This window comes from Artemia sp. Qi Xiang Cuo, chromosome 2 (assembly GCF_049724085.1).
Source record: "Artemia sp. Qi Xiang Cuo chromosome 2, ASM4972408v1, whole genome shotgun sequence".
Taxonomy (NCBI): Eukaryota; Metazoa; Arthropoda; class Branchiopoda; order Anostraca; family Artemiidae; genus Artemia; species Artemia sp. Qi Xiang Cuo.
The window spans coordinates 19,143,776-19,164,365 of NC_142795.1; the positions used below are offsets into that span (position 1 = coordinate 19,143,776).

Genomic DNA, 20,590 nt, shown 5'->3' on the forward strand with positions numbered 1-20,590 from the left:
ATTAGAGTCGTGATGTATTTACACAATCCCCTTTTTCCTTATAATTCAGACGTTTACGAAGATTGAGAGGCCACCAAATTCAATCGTTTCAGCTAAATCAATCCATATTTTTTTTAAGCCAACCTTTAGAGCTCATCAATCAACTCCTAGTGGAAGTAAGTTTTTACGCACTATAAAAATGAAGTTAAAAAAAAAAGTTAAATTAAAAAAAATATTGAATGAGAGGCACCGCGTTTGAGTTACTTTTATAAAGACCCATGCAGGGTTGCCACCAGTCCAAAAAATTTCGTAACGTCCAAACTCTTAAAATGTAACTTTTTCATGACTTTTGATAGGAAAGTCTCTTTTGAAGGCAGGGTGCCTTAATTTCGCTATCAAGAGTGGTACTTAGAGGGAACTTTTTTTGCCTATATAATTTGAAAAATATATTTTTACATTATCTCATTAAAATCTTCCCTCCAACTTTTAAAAGATGCCTAAAAAGTATACAATAATAACAATCTATGCTTCTTTACCTTTGGGAATTTCCTATTTATTCAACTGTAAGTGCTGCTTCCGGTTTACCTGCACAACAGAAAGACAACCCCCCAACCCCATTGATGCGTGTATATAGCCCCAGGTTACCATTTTGCTTATTTTTTTATTTTTTTTTAATTGACATTATTGGTGTTTTGAGTAGAAGGGCCTTATTGAATCGTGTCACGCACCCCTGCTGCCACCTACATCTTTTTTTAACACCAAATATGGGCATAGCCTCCCTAGAGAGAACACGTGGTTAATGGGGTCAATGACCTCTTTCTCCAGGTGTGTTTTTGGCACGCTCGAGGCGAATGTTATGATCCAGAAATAGTATTTGTTGTTGTTTCCGAGGCAAATGTCAAGGTCAATGTTGTTGTTGTTTTTGGCCAAGTGCACGCTCTTAGCGAATGTTATTATCCAGAAATAGTATTTGTTATTGTTGCTCGAGCCAAATGTTATGATCCAGAAATAGTATTTGTTGTTGTTGCTCGAGGCGAATGCTATGAGTTTCCCGGAAACAGTTAGATTGCGTGTGTCCCTCTCAGCCAACCAGAGGGCTTTGCTTACATAACAATTTGACCTTGAGATGTCGTATATAACGGGCATGCAATGTGATTCAATTATCAGAAACTATTGTGACACAATGCAAACATCTAGAATGGATAGAACAATTAACATAATTGATGAGCTTGAGGCCTTGGCAGCCGCAATTAGCAATATAAGTGCATTTTTATTTTCAAACGAATTTTCCTTGGACATCCTCCAGTATATTCAGCTAAAACGTAAATATATTCCCTTACCCCCAAACCCCCCCCACCACCATTGTTTTACAATCGAATCCTCGCAAAAAGAAATACCATTTCGATAAATTCCTTCCCTCTATATTTCCAGCTAAATCCCCCCCCCGCCATTAGTCTAACATAAAATTATAGAAAAAATAAAAAATTATAATTTCGTTAAATTCCTTCCTTCTATATTTACAGCTAAAGCGATCACTGACTTCTGTCAATTTTTAATGAAAATGCCGCTCTGGTTTTGACACAAGACTCCCATGTGAGGCCTATAATTAGCTATCACCCTTTCCGGTTTACAAACGCGGTCAACGGAACTATTCTTCCGTCAAATTAAAACGATTTTAGGCAATAATTAAGCTAGGCCTATGCAACCTGTATGGAAGTAGAGAAACAAGTTATTTTTGAATTAGGGTCTAACAATATCCACCTCCCTCCCACATTGTCTTACAATCCCAAATTCTCGCAAAAAGAAATACCTTTTCGATAAATTCCTTCCCTCTATATTTCCAGCTAAATCTCCCCCCCAGCTAAGAATATGTAAAAGAATATATTCCTTTACCTTCAAAAGCTAACCATCGCAAAAAGAAATATCTTTTCTGAGATTTATTCTTTCTTTGTGACTCGCGTCGCTATTAAGCCGCTAACTTGACAATACATTTCCGCAAGCATATAATTACTTTGTCACCCTTTTTCCGGTGTGTTCACGCTATCGGTCTAGCCAAATGGGTTTGTTTTGGCTGTCAAATTAAAACAGTTTTAAGCAAAAAGAGATTGCTGTATATTAAGCTTGTAGATTCGTAACCTGTATGGAAGTAGAGAAACAGATTCTAAACAAAATAAGTTTAACGATATATTTAGAACATTATGTGAAAGGGGGGAGGGGGCAATACATTGCTTCTAACTGCTTTGTTGTAAGTAAACTAGGTACATGGGGAGGGCAAGGCCTTCAATTCTACCGCCATCAGTGTAAAGTAAAAACAAACTATTTCTTCGCATTAAAAGTAAGGGGGGATTCGGTGTGTAGACATGTACACCCATTGACAAGAAAACTAATGTGTAAATATATGCGTTGCGTCTCTAGACATGTTTTTAATTTTTTTAAAGCTTTAAATAAATTTTCTTTTATATTCCCTGATGTGAATACATGATTTTTGTTGGGTGAGGAGGTTAGCGCTTTTAATAGTGACAAAATAGAAAAGATAATTGTTTCTTACCTTAATTGCTTCTTCGTCATTTAGTGATTTTAGCTATAACATTTGAATAAAAGGTAGTAAGATATGCCTTTCGCTTGAATAAAACTCATGATTAACTAAATGAGAGGGTAGACTTAGGGTGGGTTAATTTTCCTAAATTTAGGGGGGGAGAGAATATGGGTTTTTTTTGCTTTACTAAAATGAGATAAATACTTTTCTAAACAAAATTGTAGTTAATAACTTTCTTTCTTTAAAATAAAGGGGAAATTATTTTGATTTGATTTTTCTTCTCTTCTTTAAGGCAAATTATGAAGAATTTGCGGACCCTACATCGATGAGACCTATGACTGGCGCAAATAGCGAAGAATGCCTGTCGCCGCCATCCGCTAAGAAAGCTAGGGTCTCAGAAGCTATCCCGACTGCACAGCCATATGATATTGCTGGCCCGGCTGCGAAAGAAATTAACATCACTGGTCCTTCCACCTTCCAACGTTCGCTACCTGGGTCTTCAAGAGCTGCCCCACTTATGCAAGGCCAGTAAGTGGCCCTCCAGCATGCACTACCTGGTCCTTCGGCCACCCAAGCCCAGACGGATTATATAAATATAAGCATTTTTTCCTACCTATCTATTTCTTCCAATTTTTTTTCTTTTTCAATCCCAATATAAACTTATCTCAGCGGGATATTAACCCCTCACCCCCCAACCATTGTTTTCTCTGCTCCTCCCTCCCTCAGAGATATCTAAATATAATGTAATTTTTTTTTGCAAAGAAACCGCTCTTTTCTAATCTTTGCTATCGCTTCGATAGTTCATAAGCGAATATTTTTATGTAATTTATATTAATAATCACTACCTTTGAAACTCAAAATGCCGTTTTTTCTAATCTTTACTATTTTCTCTCTTGCTATCACATATATTTTTAGGCACCTTTGAAACTGAATGCTCTTTTTCACGTAATTTTGAGAGAGAGATTATCCCATCTGTCACATATTGACGTTCTAATTTACACTGAATATTTCTATCGTGCCAAAGATTTTAGTGAGGGGAAAGCGAGTTAACGGTTCTATACATTTTGAAGTTCAAACTCGTTCATCTAACCTCCGTAATTAAACTCATGTGTTTACTGAACCTGTATGGAATTAGAAATATTTCAACTTTTGAAGGGCATTATGTAAATGCGGACTGGGAAGAGCTGTGGGAGGCGTTGCATGAAGTGCTACGGGCCCAAGAAGCGTCACGGGTCAGGGAAGCGCCGCAGGATGCGCTGCTGGTCAAAGAAGCGCTATAGGATGCGCTGCGGGCCCGAAAAGCGCCGCAGGATGCGCTTCTATGTTATATCTTAGATTATCTTGAGTTGGAACTTTCAGTTGGATTAACCAAATGTTATTATGCAATAATAATCCAAATTTTAACAGTAGGGATGATTTGACCACTTTGAAAATAAGCTATTTTTTTTCATTTATAGGTTGGACGACAATTGGTCCCCTACTCTCCATCCAGTGAAGAAAAGGAGGAGCCGCCAATAGAGTTTCACGATAATGAAACATGGGACGATAGATTTGAAGTACTTTTCGATATTGATGAGTGTTTAGATTATTTTTTTCATGTAGAAGCTAGCACAGTTGAGCTGGTAGACTTGAGCCCGAACACTTTGCAGCTTTTAGATGATTTAACAGGGAACCCTCCTCCTCCAGCCTCCGATACCCTAACGAGTCCACTTCAAACAACTGAATTGGAACATAGCCAAAATATTGTTGAACAACTTGGGGGAGGGGGTACATCTTTCCCCGATTTTCAATTGTCCAATACATTTTTAAATAGTATAGTTGTTTTCACTGCAACGTTTGGGGATCCTTTTAATACACTTATGGGGGGAAATTTTGTTTTTGATCCTGTAGAGATTGTGCATGCCTATGTAGATAAAATTCGTACACTACTTGAGAACCAAATTCAATTGTGGGGTAGGGAATCTATTAAGGTTTCAATTATTCTAAAGGTTTTTTATTTGAATGAGGGGGAAAGCGAGGTGTAATATCATTTTATACATTCCGAGATGCATATAATTTATTCGAATTTGGACAATTTTTAGGAAGTTTTTAGTGAGTGGGTAGGGCAATTTATAACGAATGTCCAGAACTTTAATTAAAATGGGAGTGGCTCAGTAGTTTTATTTATTGAAAATTTAAGTGTTAATATTTGTAAATTTAAGAAAGATTTTATTTTAAGAGGGGGGGGGGGCAGGGTCTGAAAGGGGGACAGTTTTAAAATATAATGCAGACTAAGTGGGTTGTAAAGTTATACAGAGGATTTGTTTTTAAACAGGCTCAAAGGGTTCCAAAGATGCTTTCCTTATCGTAGAATACGAGCCGCTATCTCTGGACGCTACCAAGGAAAATTTAGATTATTCGGCTATTCTAGGAAAGGACGGCTCTGTTTTTACAATTGTAGATTTCTCTTGCCTAGAAGGAAAATGCTCAGTAAAACTACAATCCATTGATATGTTTGAAAGGGCCAATGCTCATTTAAATATCGGCGTTACTGTGGTACAATACGTAACAGAATTTGAAGATGGAACTCGTTCTAAGAAGAAGGGGGTGGTATTCCCAGTAAGGGGCCCGACAGTTGATTTGGTTAAAAACTGGGTATGGTTGTTATACACGCCACCTAAAGAACCGAATGCACTCGGTCATATTAACCCTATCATTGACAGTAGTCGCGGTCGGGGGGGGGGCAAGAATACGGGGGTGCGTTTTTACCGCCCAACATGCCTGTCACAATTCCGTAGTGATATGAAACTGAGGTATAATATTAAGCACTGTAGACAGCATGGATATCAGACAGTGGAAACGGTTTCAGGGGATAGGACTATTTTAAGCTTCAAAAATTTTCAAAATACTCTCCTCCAGTGCAACAAAATATCATTGGACTGCGAGGCTAAGATGGTGGAGGTGAACGACCCCCAATTTCCCAACCATATCAAAGAACAACAGGCCATTGCAGTGTCTTATACTCATGCGCAAAGAGACAATTCTAACACCAGTGGCTGTTAGAAATAGTTGAGACATTGGATGAGAATGAGTGTATTGACATGGCACTCAACACACGAAGTGACTCGTAGTAGGACGCGTGGTTCCGTGGGCGGTATGCGAAGTATCCTATGGCTTGTCCCTCGAATGCTCGGAACACGGTTCACGTTCACAAAAGATGTTGGTTATTTAAATGGTGCTGGGCAGACTATGATAGGGAACGCCAGGGCAAAGAGGGGGAGTGGAAAAGTCAAACACCCCGCCACTTATGGGAAAAACAGAAAATAGGGTGTGATTCATTGTAGGGGGGTTGATCATAAATCAAGTAACTTAAATGTTAGCCAACAGTTTTTTATCCCTGTTTTTATTCATAACTCTAATTATGACTTAAAATTTATTTGACCGGCACGGGCACGTATGCGTAGGGAGGGAGGGGGAGTAGATAGTCCATGGGTGAATAATTCATTTATCTATAACATCATTCCCAAATAGGCCGAGATGTTGTTGCTTCTCGAGCTGAAATGGCAGGTAGTAGATAATGGGCGTACGTGCTGTAATAAAATCAGGTTTTTAGATTCCTTTAATTTTTTCCCTAAGTCCTTAAGTCAATTGATTCAAGTGTAGAAAAGTAACAATTTTAATGGCTTTCCCTTGCTTAAACAGCACTTTCCACACAGTGAAATGTATGACCTGTTGACCTGCAAAGGTATCTACGCATATGATTATTACTGCTTTGGCGCTCACTTAAGTGAGGTGAAACTACCTCCAACTGAAGCTTTTTACAAGTCACTGGCCAACAGCGAATTCACAGCCAAGGATTATGAGTTTGCCAAGAAGGTGTGGTCCAAGGGAAGTTGTAAAAATGAGTGGGATTATTGCAGACAGTATTTGGTCAGTGAATTTCTTACTCTGTTGGATATAGTCTGTAAGAATACAGACCAGATCTATTCAGAGTTTGGTTTAGATATACGATTTAATTTTTCCAAACCACATTTAGTAATGGATTTAATTTTAAAAATTAGGAGGGAGGAAATAGGCCTAATCGCCAATGTAGATCAGCACCTTTTTGTAGAGCGTTCAATGAGGGGAGAGTATGTTTTTCATGGGGACCACGTCTTTTCAACCGTTCCGAGCGGGCAAAGCACCGGTGCAAAGTCAACTGCAGTGTTTTTGGACATGAACTCATTATACCCCTCGGTAATGTCCAACTACTCTTTGCCACATGGGAACTATCAATGGCTTGAGAATCCTTGTGATTTCCCCGACATTAACACCGCTGAGGACAACGGGTCACCAGGATGGTTTTTTGAAGTTTATAGGAAAATTCCGCTGACGCTTCACAACTCAGTCGAAGAGTTTGTTTTCCCCTGTATCAATCAGCCCGTGAGCAGGGACTCGCTGAGCCCCTGCAATCGATCATTGGTTGAGGATATGGGGATGCATTGGACCCCCTCTAAACAGAAACTGATTGCTGATTTGGACCCTAAGGAGAATATCGTTGTTCACCATGTGCTTTTGCATTGGATGGTGAGCAATGGCTTCAAGATCACCAAAATACACAGGATCTTACAGTTCAATCAGCGACCTTATTTGAAAATGTTTATCGATACTTTTGTCGACGAACGTTCTAGGGCAAACTCCAACGTGGGGAAGGACTGTTACAAGTTCATCCTAAATTCAGCGTTTGGCAAAATGTGTGAAAGTGTACGTAATAGATCTCGCTTTCACGTCGTGACTGACCCCCTGGAGTGTGCACGAATCATTGCCGAACCCAATGTTACATCTTTCATGAGCAGAGAGGCCGGCATGGTTCTTCTACATAGGAAAAAGTAAACTGTGGTACTGAACAAGAAAAGTGCAGGTGGCAGTTCAGTTCTGGAAATATCAAAAAAGCTCATATTGTCGTTCTTTTACAATATGTGCAAAGTACAATGGCCATAGGCGTGGGAGGCTAAAGTTTACTATGGTAATACTGATTATTTGCTGTTATAGGTAAATGGCACTGAAGATTTATAGGGTGATTTGCAAAATTGGGTGCACATCAGCACGTAGATGGATTTCACCAACTGGAATCCATCCCTCTACCCCAAGCTGGTGAAACGTCAAGCCCCCAACCAACTATTAATATTAAAATCAGAGACGGGGAGTGATTGGATATCCAGGGGGGTGTTCCCGGGTCCCAAAGTTTATTGCGTGGAAACACATGGTGGGGATGAAAAGAAGGCGTGTAAAGGGGTGCCTACACACTTTGTAAAGAGCAATTTTTACATGAATGTGTACAGAGACTGTGTAGAAAATAGCCTAGTGCCAAGAGCACAAGTGCTTACAATTAGCTCTCTACAGTATAGAAATTATACTGTGAGAGTGGAAAAAAATGCTATGTCGTGTATATCCAACAAAGTCTATGTGCTTGAGAATGGTGTGACTGTCCTACCTCATGGCCACTACCGTATTTCAGATCGAGTTGAATGCATAGACTATCGTAATCAACTTGGTCAGGATAAATTAACCTAACCAACTAACCAACTAACCACTCAACCTTTCATAAATTAACCTAACCAGCTAATCTAACCCAAGCATTAACCACCACCACTAACTCATCCACTCACCTGCAGTCGCAGTGACGACAACTATTGTTTTTCCATCGCTGTTCCCGGGGGGGGGGTCCTTCTCGTAGCTGCCCAGGGGGGGGGTCCCGCCCGTGGCCGGCCGGCCATCGGCCCCGTGGCCCCCGGGGTGGGGGGATCCCACCTTTAAAGTCACTATAATGTTCAACTGTGCTGCTATTGTTCCAAGTGTATTTTCTGTTGTACAAAAATTGTTGTATAGAAAAGTGTTGTACAATGATGTTCTATACAAAAGTATTGTACAGAAAAGTGTCAATGTACAAAAGTGTTAGTTAAAAAAGTGTTTAAAAGGCATTATGTGTTTATTATAGAGTTTAATCATTATCGAGCTAACGACAAACAAAAAGAGTTTTCATTTTGACAAAGTGTCACGTTGAACAAGTGTTATCATATTGTCGTAATAAATGCTGTCATGAAATATTGTTTTTGTTGTTCTTGAATAGACAGGTCTTAGGGGAAATTATTACTTATTCATTGAGCACGTATGATTTACAGTTAGTTATTGTCCGAATTTTGTCCCCAGAAGCAGCATATATCAATTTAAAACAGCTTTCAGATCGTTCCTGTGTGGTCCCTCAATGTCGGTGGAAACAACGCTCTTAGCTAGGATAATTCAAAATTGCGATAAAATGTTTATGGAAAAACCGAAAAAATCTACTAATGCTATAGTATTTGGCAAGAGTCTTATGATGAAATAAAAGCTTTTTACACATCCATACCAATACAATTAATGCAGGGACTTGATGTTTTCAATAGTCTTGAATCGAACTCGTGGTTGATTATTGATGATTTGGTTGAATCCATCGAACAGTTCTCGCAGGAAATGCTGCAATTGTTCACTGTCCAATCTCATCATGAACGCATTTTCATAACTTTAGTTCTACACAATCTGTTTCATTAGAGCAAATGCATGCGAACTCTTGCTTTGAATTGTACTATTTATATCATCTATCGAGTCGTTCATTATTATAGCTCAATCAAAAATCTCAATAAGCAGAAATGACCCGGCGCCCCTAAAAGTCTGTTGTAAGCGAACACACAGGTGACTAGCAACCCCTACGGGTTGATTTTGCTGGATCTTAATCAGAGTACACCCGAGGATCTTCGTGTAGTCACCGACATTTTCAACGAGGAAATTACAACATATCTTCCGGTGAACAGTAGAAAAGGCTATTATTCGTTATTATGACACTGAATAAACTACACGAACAACGGCATTTTTTTTATGTTTTAAGCACTTCAAAAACATTGCTTAGAAAGGATATAATTAAACATGGTGTCGACAATGATTTCATTAATATAATGAATGAACTGTGTTTAAGTTTAACTTAGGTCAATTTTCAACTGAAAGAAGGTTTTAGAAAAAAGAAAAAGCAACATCTTTCCACTTTAGGCGCCTTGTATTGAAAAAAAAAGTTAAAAAAATTTAAAATAAAACGACTCCTTCAAGCAGGAGGTAGCTTTTTCACACTTTTACTGCCAATAATTGCAGGACTTGTAAACAGTTTTCTCTTGAGGATTGCAAAACTCTATAAATTTACACCATATGAACTTGTCCTCTCATCCGTCGAACATTTTGAGGACTATTTAAGCAAGTTCCTTATCGATGATAATATTGCCGGTTATAAAAAACTGCTTTTACTTCAGGATGCATTGCGGCGTATGGTCAAACATAAACCGTATCGTGAGAGACCCGTTGCCAATCCTTCTAAACATGAAACATCTCAAGATTCTGCAGCAGCATCAAAGGAGAAGGAATTGAATTCAATTGTATTGAAAATTGGAAACCTATTGCCACTGTCCTATCGAGAACAGAGTAAAAGAGTATTATCTTATCTCGTGTTGGAAACTGGTGATCAAGTTCAAGTCGATAGCATAGAGAAGCGAGTTATAATTCAAGGAAAAAGTTATATTCTAGTTGATTTAATTTTTGATATGGTGACAAATCGTAAAGGACTCTTATCCATTGAAGATAATCTATACGCCTTTCTGTGTATATCAAACTTTCCCAAAAGTCTTATTGGCAATAAGAAGATTCTAAAGAAACTAAGAGAATATAGTCCTCCGTCAACAACATTTAAAGAAGAAGAAGATTCCATATTTGAAGATACTAGCGTTAGAGATTTTACAATACCTGTTGATGCTATTCAAAATCGAAAACGAATTAATTTACCCATCAGTGTGCAAAAAGAGGGTGGATATTACACTACATGTTTACGTTCATAATAGAAAAAGTTCTGAAAGGTGTCAATAGAAATGATGGTAAGGTAGGGAGTTTAAGCTCTCCCAAAACGCTTTCTAGAGATGTGTCTTGCAGCGTATTGAATAAAGCAAAAGAGTATCTAGAGAATGACTCTAGTTACACACTGCATCGGAAACATATAAATCGCACCCAAGAATATCGACAAACTAAATCCTTTTTCCCTCTGCAAACAATAGAAACGGAACTTTTAACTTTAGACGCAATTCAATAGCGTCATAGTACCCCCTAAAAATATATTTTAGTGGCAATCAATGTCTTTAGTCTCTATGCCTATACCAGTCCACTAAGATCAAAGGGAGGTGTTGAAGTTGAAAGAACCGTTGACAGTTTTCTCGAACAGGATTCGTATAGAAAAATTCAAACGGGCTGTGGTAGTGAATTTGTTAATACCCATGTGCAAAAGGTTCTTTTGAAATATAATAAAACACTTTATCATAGTCACAGTCCGATAAAGGCTGCATTGGTTGAACGATTAATAAGAACGATTCGTCTATTAATTTCAGGATATTGCAAATTGAAAAATAAATCTGATTTTATTTTCTATGTAGATAAAATCATTTTGATTTATAATCAACGACCCCATCGATATCTTTCCAACGCTACACCATCTGATATTCACTGCAGTGAGAATGCGTTTGGTGTTTTTCTAAATAAATACTCCACTTGTACAGAGAAGAAACATAAGCATAAGTTTAATGTTCGTGATACTCTTTGAATTAATAGAAACACCGATATTTTTGAAAAGGGGAATTATTTATGGATCATTTAAATTTTTAAAGTGTCTAAAATTCTGGACACAGTACAAATAACATATCGACTACGAAACTCCACAGATCACGAGATTCTCGGTAATTTTTATGAATATTAAATTCCAAACGCTAGAAAAACACGCGAAAGTTATCATAATGAAAAGATATTAGAGAGACGTACACACAGGGGCAAGAGAAAGTTGCTTGTTTGCTGGTTGGGATAAAACTCGGATTATAATTCTTGGGTCGGTGCTGAAGACATTAACAATGCCCAATTATTTCAATTTGAGTTTCATGTCCAATGTTTCTGAGCCTCTCTACAAGGATCTGAATAAAACAATTGATTTCTGGACAATACTCTCCCCCACCATCAGATTTAACGGCACGTATAAAGTAGCTCTTGCCGACTGTATTCTCAAAAATACTTATGACATCCTGAGAAAGGATCGTAAATATGATATAAAAATTATACCCTATGATTGGCCGCCTCCACCAGGTGATCAAGAACAAGTTAAAAAAATCAATTGGTTGGATTATCAATACATTGAATTACCCTTCGAGGAACTCACTTGTATGAATGATTTATGTCGTTCTATTAATAAAAGAATTTCCACTCGTAAAAAAGGAGCATTTCATTTCAAATATTCGAAGGAGGAGTGCAAGATCTACATTAGTTCACCTATTGCCAGTGAAAAGTCTATTCTCAATGATAATTTAAAGGTTTTTCTTGGCTTTAAGCTCCATATAATCAATGGCAGAAGTGCTGGAAACACTAATTTCATTTTAGCTGACAACCCGCCTGCCTTCTCGACAGACAAATGTATATTTCTCTATGCTTCATTTGTGGAAACATCTGGGGTTGGCAATTCAAACGTTCCCCTCCTACGAGTTCTTGAACGAAAAACCAATCAAGAACATATTCACCACTACAATATAAAGCATCTTCAGTATATTCCCATAAACACTTGCTATTTAGAACTCTGTCAGTTAACGCTAAGAACCGAATTGGGTGATCCAATAGCAATTTCAAAAGGTTTGGCTGTGATTACATGCCATTTTCGACCCATCTTTCAACTGCAAGATGTCTAATAAAAAGTGGTATTCACTTGTCCTGATATGAACTGCTATGTTAATACTCTTGACCCAAGACCACAGGGCACCGGAATGGACAATTACAAAGGTCACTCGTCAATGTCTGGTTATGGTCTTCGCAGTTGGTTTGCTAAGCTGTTTTGCTCTTCGCTACCACTGGCTAGAAAATATCTTGTACCGGCTTCGACAGATTTTGCATCCTCTAGGCTATACGATTGGGGCTCTGGCAAGGATTTTAAAAAAGTGCTTTGGAAAATCATAGGTCCAGCACACGAACCATTGGCGAGAAATTAAAACAATATGGCAAAGGCTTAAAAAGGTTAAGAAACAAGGCATCACTCGTCAGTCTCTACTCAGGTAGGAAACGAAGTACATCCCTCTGGTGAAAGAAAAGAAGGAAAAAGCCGACGCGTAGTGTAAACAGAAGCCACAGGAAGAAAATTGTCAGATCAAAACTAGATTTCTTCTCCTAAGATGTCCTACCTACCAAATAAGGATTCTCAAATTTCAATCACTGCCTCATTGAATATATTCAATGTTGAAAATATTGATGTGAGTGTCAAGCATGGATACTATTAACAATTCTATCCACTACTACCCCTCTCCCATAATATCCACTTTCAAATTTATTCCAATGAAGACTAAGTTATATATTTCTCAGCCACATTTATAGATTTGCAAATGAAAGTCTGCAAATCCAATAATACAATGTCAGTTTGGGCTGATGGAATATCCTATGAAAATTATATACTAAATAATTTATTTCCTCAAATTAGTGTCTACATCAATGGCACGCTGGTGAGCACAAGCACCAATCTCTTCAACTATGCATGCTATATGCAATTAATGCTGATGACACCCAAGTCATACGAGTAATTGAGAGGCGCCTCCAATGGATATGAATATATTACTAATAATGATAGTAGAGATGCACTTAAAAATGCTACAACTACTGAATTACATCTAGTTGTAAAAATGTATCATGAAATATTTAATATACCCCACTGGCTACCGCCCAATGTTAAAGTTGATATAAAATTGACACTTGCACCCTCCAATTTCATATTGAGAAAGGAACTTGCTGGCACTCCTAATGTAAGTCTCTCCCTCACCTCAGCACTACTACATGTACGTAAACAGCTGGTTATGAGTTCACTTGCTCTAGCTGTGGAAAAACTGAGAGATAATGGTAACAATATTAAACTACTTGTTCCTCATACAATCCCCAATCAGCCTCATATTGCAGTGGGCTCACGTACCTTCACCGATTCATCCTTTATTACTGGCAAAATCCCCTCGAAATTGGTTTTGGCATTTGTAAAAAGCTCTAGTGCACCAGGATCATATGCCGAATGCCCAAATAGATTCAAGAGGGTTGGACTTTCATCTATTGTGTGCAAAGTGAATGGTATCTCTCTCTAAAGTCTATCTTTTGATAACTCCTATTGGACATTTTATGAGCTGACCACGCAAACTCTAGATCATGACTCACAACGATTTGAAAATGGTATAACCGAAGATATGTTTGCTAAAACACATGGTATTATTGTATTGGAATTGTCTGGCACACAGGATATGAGTAAAGTACGTACGGGGACTGTGCGCTTAGAGCGTACATTTGCCGACTCATTGGCTGAGAGTATTGTCCTAATCTCATTAAATCAATATGAAACATATTGGGAAATCACTCCCGAAGGCAGTGTTCTACTAGACTTGGCGCCATGAACACCAGTCAAATAATCAGTGTATTTAATATGGATCCCTAAATGTCCCATTACAAATCCTGTTGTCTACCCTCAGACTATCTTGGAAAAATTCAAAGCGAGAACAATACCTTGATTATTGTTAATAGCAGTCCGTCGACTGTGCTGACGGGTCATTGGCTGTGCATCTATCAAACAGTGAAGAATATTGAATTTTTTGATCCTCTTGGTCTACCCTATACATTCTACACACCTCACATCAGCAACTATATTGAGAGCAGTTGGAAAACTATTATTCAAAATCAGAAAAGGGTGCAGGATTTAAGGACTAACAGCTGTGACTTCCATGCACTACTATATTTTGTGTTACGATGTTGTGGATATACTTACAAGCAGTTTCTCCACATTTATAGTGCCAATCCCCGTCTGAACGACTTTCTAGTGGAAAATATCCTCTCAGTCCTATACAATATTGATTTTAGTGCCCTAAGAGTAAAGTGCTTAAAAAATGTTTGTGAATTTGTTTATTAATAAAATGTATATATACAACAATGTCGTTATATCTTCACTTTATATTTCTTCTTCTTCGAGGTATAGGTAAGTGTCGTGAATCCCTAATGCTTGTAAATCATTTGGATTTACTGTATATTGATCTTGATTGACTGCAAAGTCAGGGTCACATTTTGTGCAGTACAGTGTAGCTTCACTCTTTTCATATCTCCTTGTTTAGTCAATGATACTATTAGCAGTCATATTATGAAATTCACGAGTTTCAATCTGTCTATTTGAAACAATATCACATACAGTGTTTTCAAGTGGTGAATCACATTCGGTAACTGCAAAATAAAAATCCCTTGGTTTACAATCATATCAGGCAGTGCCATCGCAGCGATGACGTTGAAACCAAATTTTTTTGTTAGCCAAACAGTTGAATTTTAGACCAGAGTCCTCTTACCATAATAATTTAAATCCACGACGATACCAATTTCGTAGAAATAAACTAAAATCACGTTTAGGATTCTTTACAATCATAGCGGGGTAAGTATTCTCCCAGTGGTCACATTTGTCAGTTTGAAAATTGGAGCACAGATGTCCTCTATGGTGAGAGTCACACACCTCCTCAAGACATGAATTACATCCTTTAATTTGTACTGCATAGCCTCAATGTAATTTGTAAGGATTACATAATTTACGCTTTTCATTATAGTCATCAATAGTTGTACAATTCTCGCATTGAGTCCAACCGCCAAGAGTGAACATGCATAGTGGGCATGTATAAAAAATTTTTCTGTTTCCAATGTCACTTGACTCTCTAACAGCTAAAGCGAAACCGATCCTCTTCGTTCCATAAATTCAAAGTGTAGGAGAGGGGAAGAGGAGTAACTCTGTGACGTTACCTCTTTCGAAAGGAGGAGCCATCTACATTGGCAATGAAAAGTATATCCACAATATTATTCTGCTTTGTTCCAACTAATATATCAATAAATTGAGCATAACCATTTGAATCACATTTTAAAAGTTTCATACAATAGTCTAATGGGTGAGAATCAGTTTTCATTTTATTTTCAAGTGTTTCCCGAGAGAATATCCTGCTATGAAGAGGTAACTCAAGAAAATCATCATCCAAAATCAAATGTTTTTCCATAAACACTAGATTTGATCTAATTCTCTCTTTCTCAAATTTATTCATTTTTCAATCCTTTCACTCTGACTGCTGACTCTAGACTGAGCCCGATTCGCTAGCCTAACCACTTCCCCTCGATTACGCAAACAAGTTCTCAGAAATCCATTTCCCCTTCGATTACGCAATCAAGTTCTCGGAAATTCACTTCCCCTCGAGTCCTAGATCAATAACACTGTTCCCGTTAGAATTCAATGCACATGTGCAAACTTTGTCCCGGGGTTATTACACATAGAAACAAGAAATAACTCGATTGTGAAAATTAGGTCATTGACTGATTACGCAATCACTTTCTCAGAAATCCATCTCCCCTATGGACTCTATGCCAAACAACAAAGAAGCCATGTTTGTTTCTTAATTCCCCTTTTTGTGAATCAATAATTCCATCACCGATTATGTAAATCACCCTCATGTCATTACACGTGGCCAAACAATAACATTGACTATGACATCTGGCTCGAATAACAACAACAAATACTATTTCTGGATCATAACATCTGCCTCAAACAACAGGAAGGAAGTGTCATTAACTGTTTCCCGGAAACTCATAACATCTGGCTCGAATAACAACAACAAATACTATTTCTGGATCATAACATCTGCCTCGAACAACAACAGGAAGGAAGTGTCATTAACTTTGCCTCGAACGACAACAACATTGACCCTATTAACCACGTGTTCTCCCAAATGACTCTATCGCGTGCCAAAAACACACCTGGAGAAAGAGACCATTGAGAAAGAGGTCATTGACCCTGTCCTCATTAAACTATGTAAAAAAAGTTATAGGTGGCAGCAGGGGTGAGGGGTGGGAGATATTATGGCATCTCTACTTATATATATATATGTATAAGTTGTGTATGGTCAGACCAAAGGGCCCAACTACTGACAACAGTGAGCAGAGTATTTTGTGGGGTTATTTTTTTTTTGACGACTAATCTGTTGATATCTCCTTCTCTGGCATAAAGAGAGAAAAAAACATTATATATTAGCAAATCAATTTTATTAAAAACACAACTAAACTTACTTGTGTGCTCTTTGCCATAAAGTTGCAGCAGGAATGCCAAAAGTAGTGCAGGCAGTACTAATAGTCATTATCCCCTGACGAATTGAGTCCAACGCAGATTCCAAGTCCTGTTTTGAATATCGTTTATTTACATCAAAGAGGTCATGGATTTTCCGCCTTGCTCTGGCCTCAGTTATTTCAACTGGCTTTGCTTCATTACTGTGCTCTTCGATATCACTCTAAAGGAAAAAATATAAGCAATACTTAATGGCGAGTTTACTAAAAACTTTTGCTTAAAAAAAGTTTACCTAGCACGGCAACTTCACTGAAACTATCATTCAGCCCGAATGGATAAAAATGGTTCAAGAGGTCAATCTCTGATAACAAAGCCTACTAATTCCAATATGTTTAAAGTATATGCATAAAGCTACTATTAAAATGATAAAAAGCAACCATGACTAATATTTGCATTGGAAAACATTCAATACACTGCTTGAAAGTTTATCTGTAAATTTACTAATAATCAGGTATCGTGAACAATAATGCCACAGGACTCATTAAGCACTGTTTTTTTTTTTACTTTTAACATATTTGGTTTACTAGACAATCGAAGCGTATGACTATGGACATATCTATAGCAAAAAGAGTTCGTAAGTTTTATACACAATAAATAAATGCACAAAATACTCGATTCTATGATTTTGTCTATATAATTCCATAAGAGACAAATATTCGAGGATCAAGACTAATAAGTCGAAACAAACTTTCAGGTAAGAAGCCAAGGAAAATAATCAACTATCAAAAAACTTACAGAAATTATTTGGGAAAAAAAAATCGGCTTTCTTAACAATAGAAACAAAATACTCCATCCCAAAATTATACTTAGACCTACAAAAATTACAAGAAACGTTGGAGAGCCCCCTTTCCCCAGATTTTTGGTCTTAGCAACTGTCACGTTAAGTTTTTTTTTTAACGGAGGATACCACCCATAATACCCATATTATCGCTGGAAAATACCATATTATCGCATCTTTCAATCAAACAACAAAAACACGAAGAACAATAGGGAAATCTTTTTTAAGACAGTGGAGATAATTTGAATGAATATTTCGGCCCTATGTCCAAGGGCCGTCCTCAGCAAGACAAAAATATATAAAAGAAGCCCTCGAGTCCTGGTTGAACTTCGCTGAAGTAAGGATGCTGGGACTACTTTGAAAAATTTTTAATTTTGGTTTGATTGGTCGCATGTTGTTGTGAGTCTTTTTCCTTTTATATAGTTTTGTCTTACTGAGGACGGCCCTTGGACATAAGGCCGAAATATTCATCCAAATTAACTCCAATGTCTTAAAAAAAGATTTCCCTGTTGTTCTTCGTGCTTTTGTTGTTCGTTATGAATAGGCAGTGTGGTCTTCGTCGCTGTTTTCATCTTTCATTCACCTTCGGAAAATCTTCATCTTTCAACGGATATTGACAGATACTTTATATCTTAACGCGCAAAGTGAACACAGATTTGTTGTGTCTCCTTGAGCTGCGGAATTTTCGTAACGTCATTTATTTACTTTTTCTATTATTCATTTGACAATGCACTATCAGTAATGTCAGAGATTTGACCCTATTTAACGCTCCACGACATATTAGTTGAACTCATCCTCTTTGCCAATTACTGTTTCAAACACACTAATTTGTTTTATTATTATTATTTCCTTTTTTACAAAGAAAGGGTGCCTGCAAAACTTACTATTGGGATATCATACTTGGGCTGCAACAGTATACCCAATAGATTTACCCAGCGATAAACCAAAAAGGTGATCCTCATCGAGAACTCAAGTGGCAGGCAATCAAAGTAGCCTAAGAGCAAAACCGCGATATGTATCTGCAAAGAGAAGGTCACGCAGCTTCCCACCTAGTGACGACTTTCGCAAACACTCATCTCACAGAGTAGGTTCGTCGGCGGTACTTCACGCACACTAAAGATGACCGATCGATTGTATCCTAAGCGCTTTGTTTGGTCCTACTATTGTTGCTAAAGGGAGGACTCCCATTTCAAAAGCGAGGAAAGGAATCCCGACCGTAACCTCTTCTATGTATGAATGAGGTTACCTCGCCCGTTTTAAATTCTAGTGTGTTATAAACTGAGTATGTCGTACCTCAAAAGAATATTTTCCAGTCCCTCCTGATTTTTGTTCTTCTGCATTGTACTTTTTCAATCGGAGAGTTTTAAACTGTTTTAAACTATATGAAACAGTCACAAAATCCAAAATTAGGCTTTGACCTAATAATTGTCATGCAAATTAGTGACTACACTGGGTAACGAAAAATATTTTTTGAAAATCGTCCAGGGTTTCCAGTTGAATTAGACTAATTTTGATACTCTAAGTCTGAAAATGACCCTGGTTTTGCTGAATCAGGTAAGGATTTTTTTTGGTACCGAAATTTAAAAAAATCTATTTTGCGTAAAAAAACAAATTTCTGCGGATCATCATCTGGGAAACACCTGAGGATTTTTTGGCTGTTACCCAGCGCTATCAACGGTTCCTCGGACACAAAATTTCCCAGCTCTTGATCAGATTTAGAAAAAAAACCTTCTTGTGTCAGCAGGTAATTGCAATTCATCATCAACTGTACCAAGATATTTGTGACGAATCTACTAATCTATCATAACAATTATAATAGGTTCAATGTTACCTAGATAGATCCACTGAAAATACAAGCAAAACACACACTGGAATGAAAAAAGTTTAGGGAAACACAGTTCCCATGCAAAAAAAAAGAATTAACCATAACATTTTGCTACAGCAGTGGACTTGAATAGCCGTAAAATTCATGTTTGATGTTACCCCCCACCCTCCCGTGAAAAAAAAAATGTTTCAAAAGGGATACTTTTTCTAGGGTGATTACCACTCTGTAGGTTATTGTTATATAAAGAATAAAGGTTGGACATATACAGCGGGGGCTGAGAGGTGCCGGCCTTTCTGATATTTAAGAGAGCACTAATATATAAACAAAATCAAGATCAGCACCATATTATCGAACAGGGCTCCTCTGAAAGATTTAGAAGCAACTCAAGGCAATTACCATAGCACTTATTGTCAAAAACTTACTATAACGAAGAGTTACTACCAAAGTTTTTCTGTGTTCCAGGGATCATTAGTGTTCCAGAAGGATTAGTTATCCTGGTAGGTACGAATAGAAACAAAATTAGCATACGTGACGTGTCCGGTAGAACACCCAAAAACTAGCTGTTTAAATTGGCTGGACTATTTTCAAAACACTTGTTTTGAGTATCTAAAAGCTACAAAGTATAGTATATTATGAACGTTAGAAAATAATTTTCGGTTCACATACCCCAAAATTACCCTATTAACAATAAAAGAAGGAATATTATAAAAATCTATAGGATTGCTACTACCATTTCCTGTGGAGCCAACTTGATTCGGCGAATCTGTGGCACCAACTGGCTTATCTAGATACATACTCGATGAACTAGGGGATTCTTTGCCGAAAGCATGACCAGATTCTGACGTGTTATCCTCATCTTCTTCTGAAATAATGAAACTTTGTTAGGATAAACTTACAAGTGGGGCATTGTACTGCTTCTTTGCCGTGTTTTCTGCCAGATATAATTAGCATAACTATTTTTTCCGTTCGAACAGAAACTTACATCCACAAGTCCCTGGGCCACAACAACCTCGATGCTGAAAATAACTCACTAAAGAATAGTTTTTATCAATTCGTGACGCCCGAAAAAGGGACTTAAAAGTTTTTTCTCCGATTGACTTGAAACTTATGTCCTAAGTTCCTGGGTCAAATGAACCCAAATGCAAAAGAAATTGGATCTTTAATGGTCTTGAAAGGTTCTTCAATAGTTACAAAACATAGATAAAAATTTTGCGACGATAAAGGGCAAAAATTGATTACAAGATGCACCTGTAAAAATTT

At 37.6% G+C, this 20,590-nt stretch overlaps 1 protein-coding gene across 1 annotated transcript in view; it reads left to right on the forward strand.

Moving 5' to 3' along the window:
• The window catches only part of LOC148954976 (uncharacterized), a 137,870-nt gene that overhangs the window by 8,313 nt on the left and 108,967 nt on the right, over positions 1 to 20,590 (forward strand). The window lies entirely within an intron of this gene.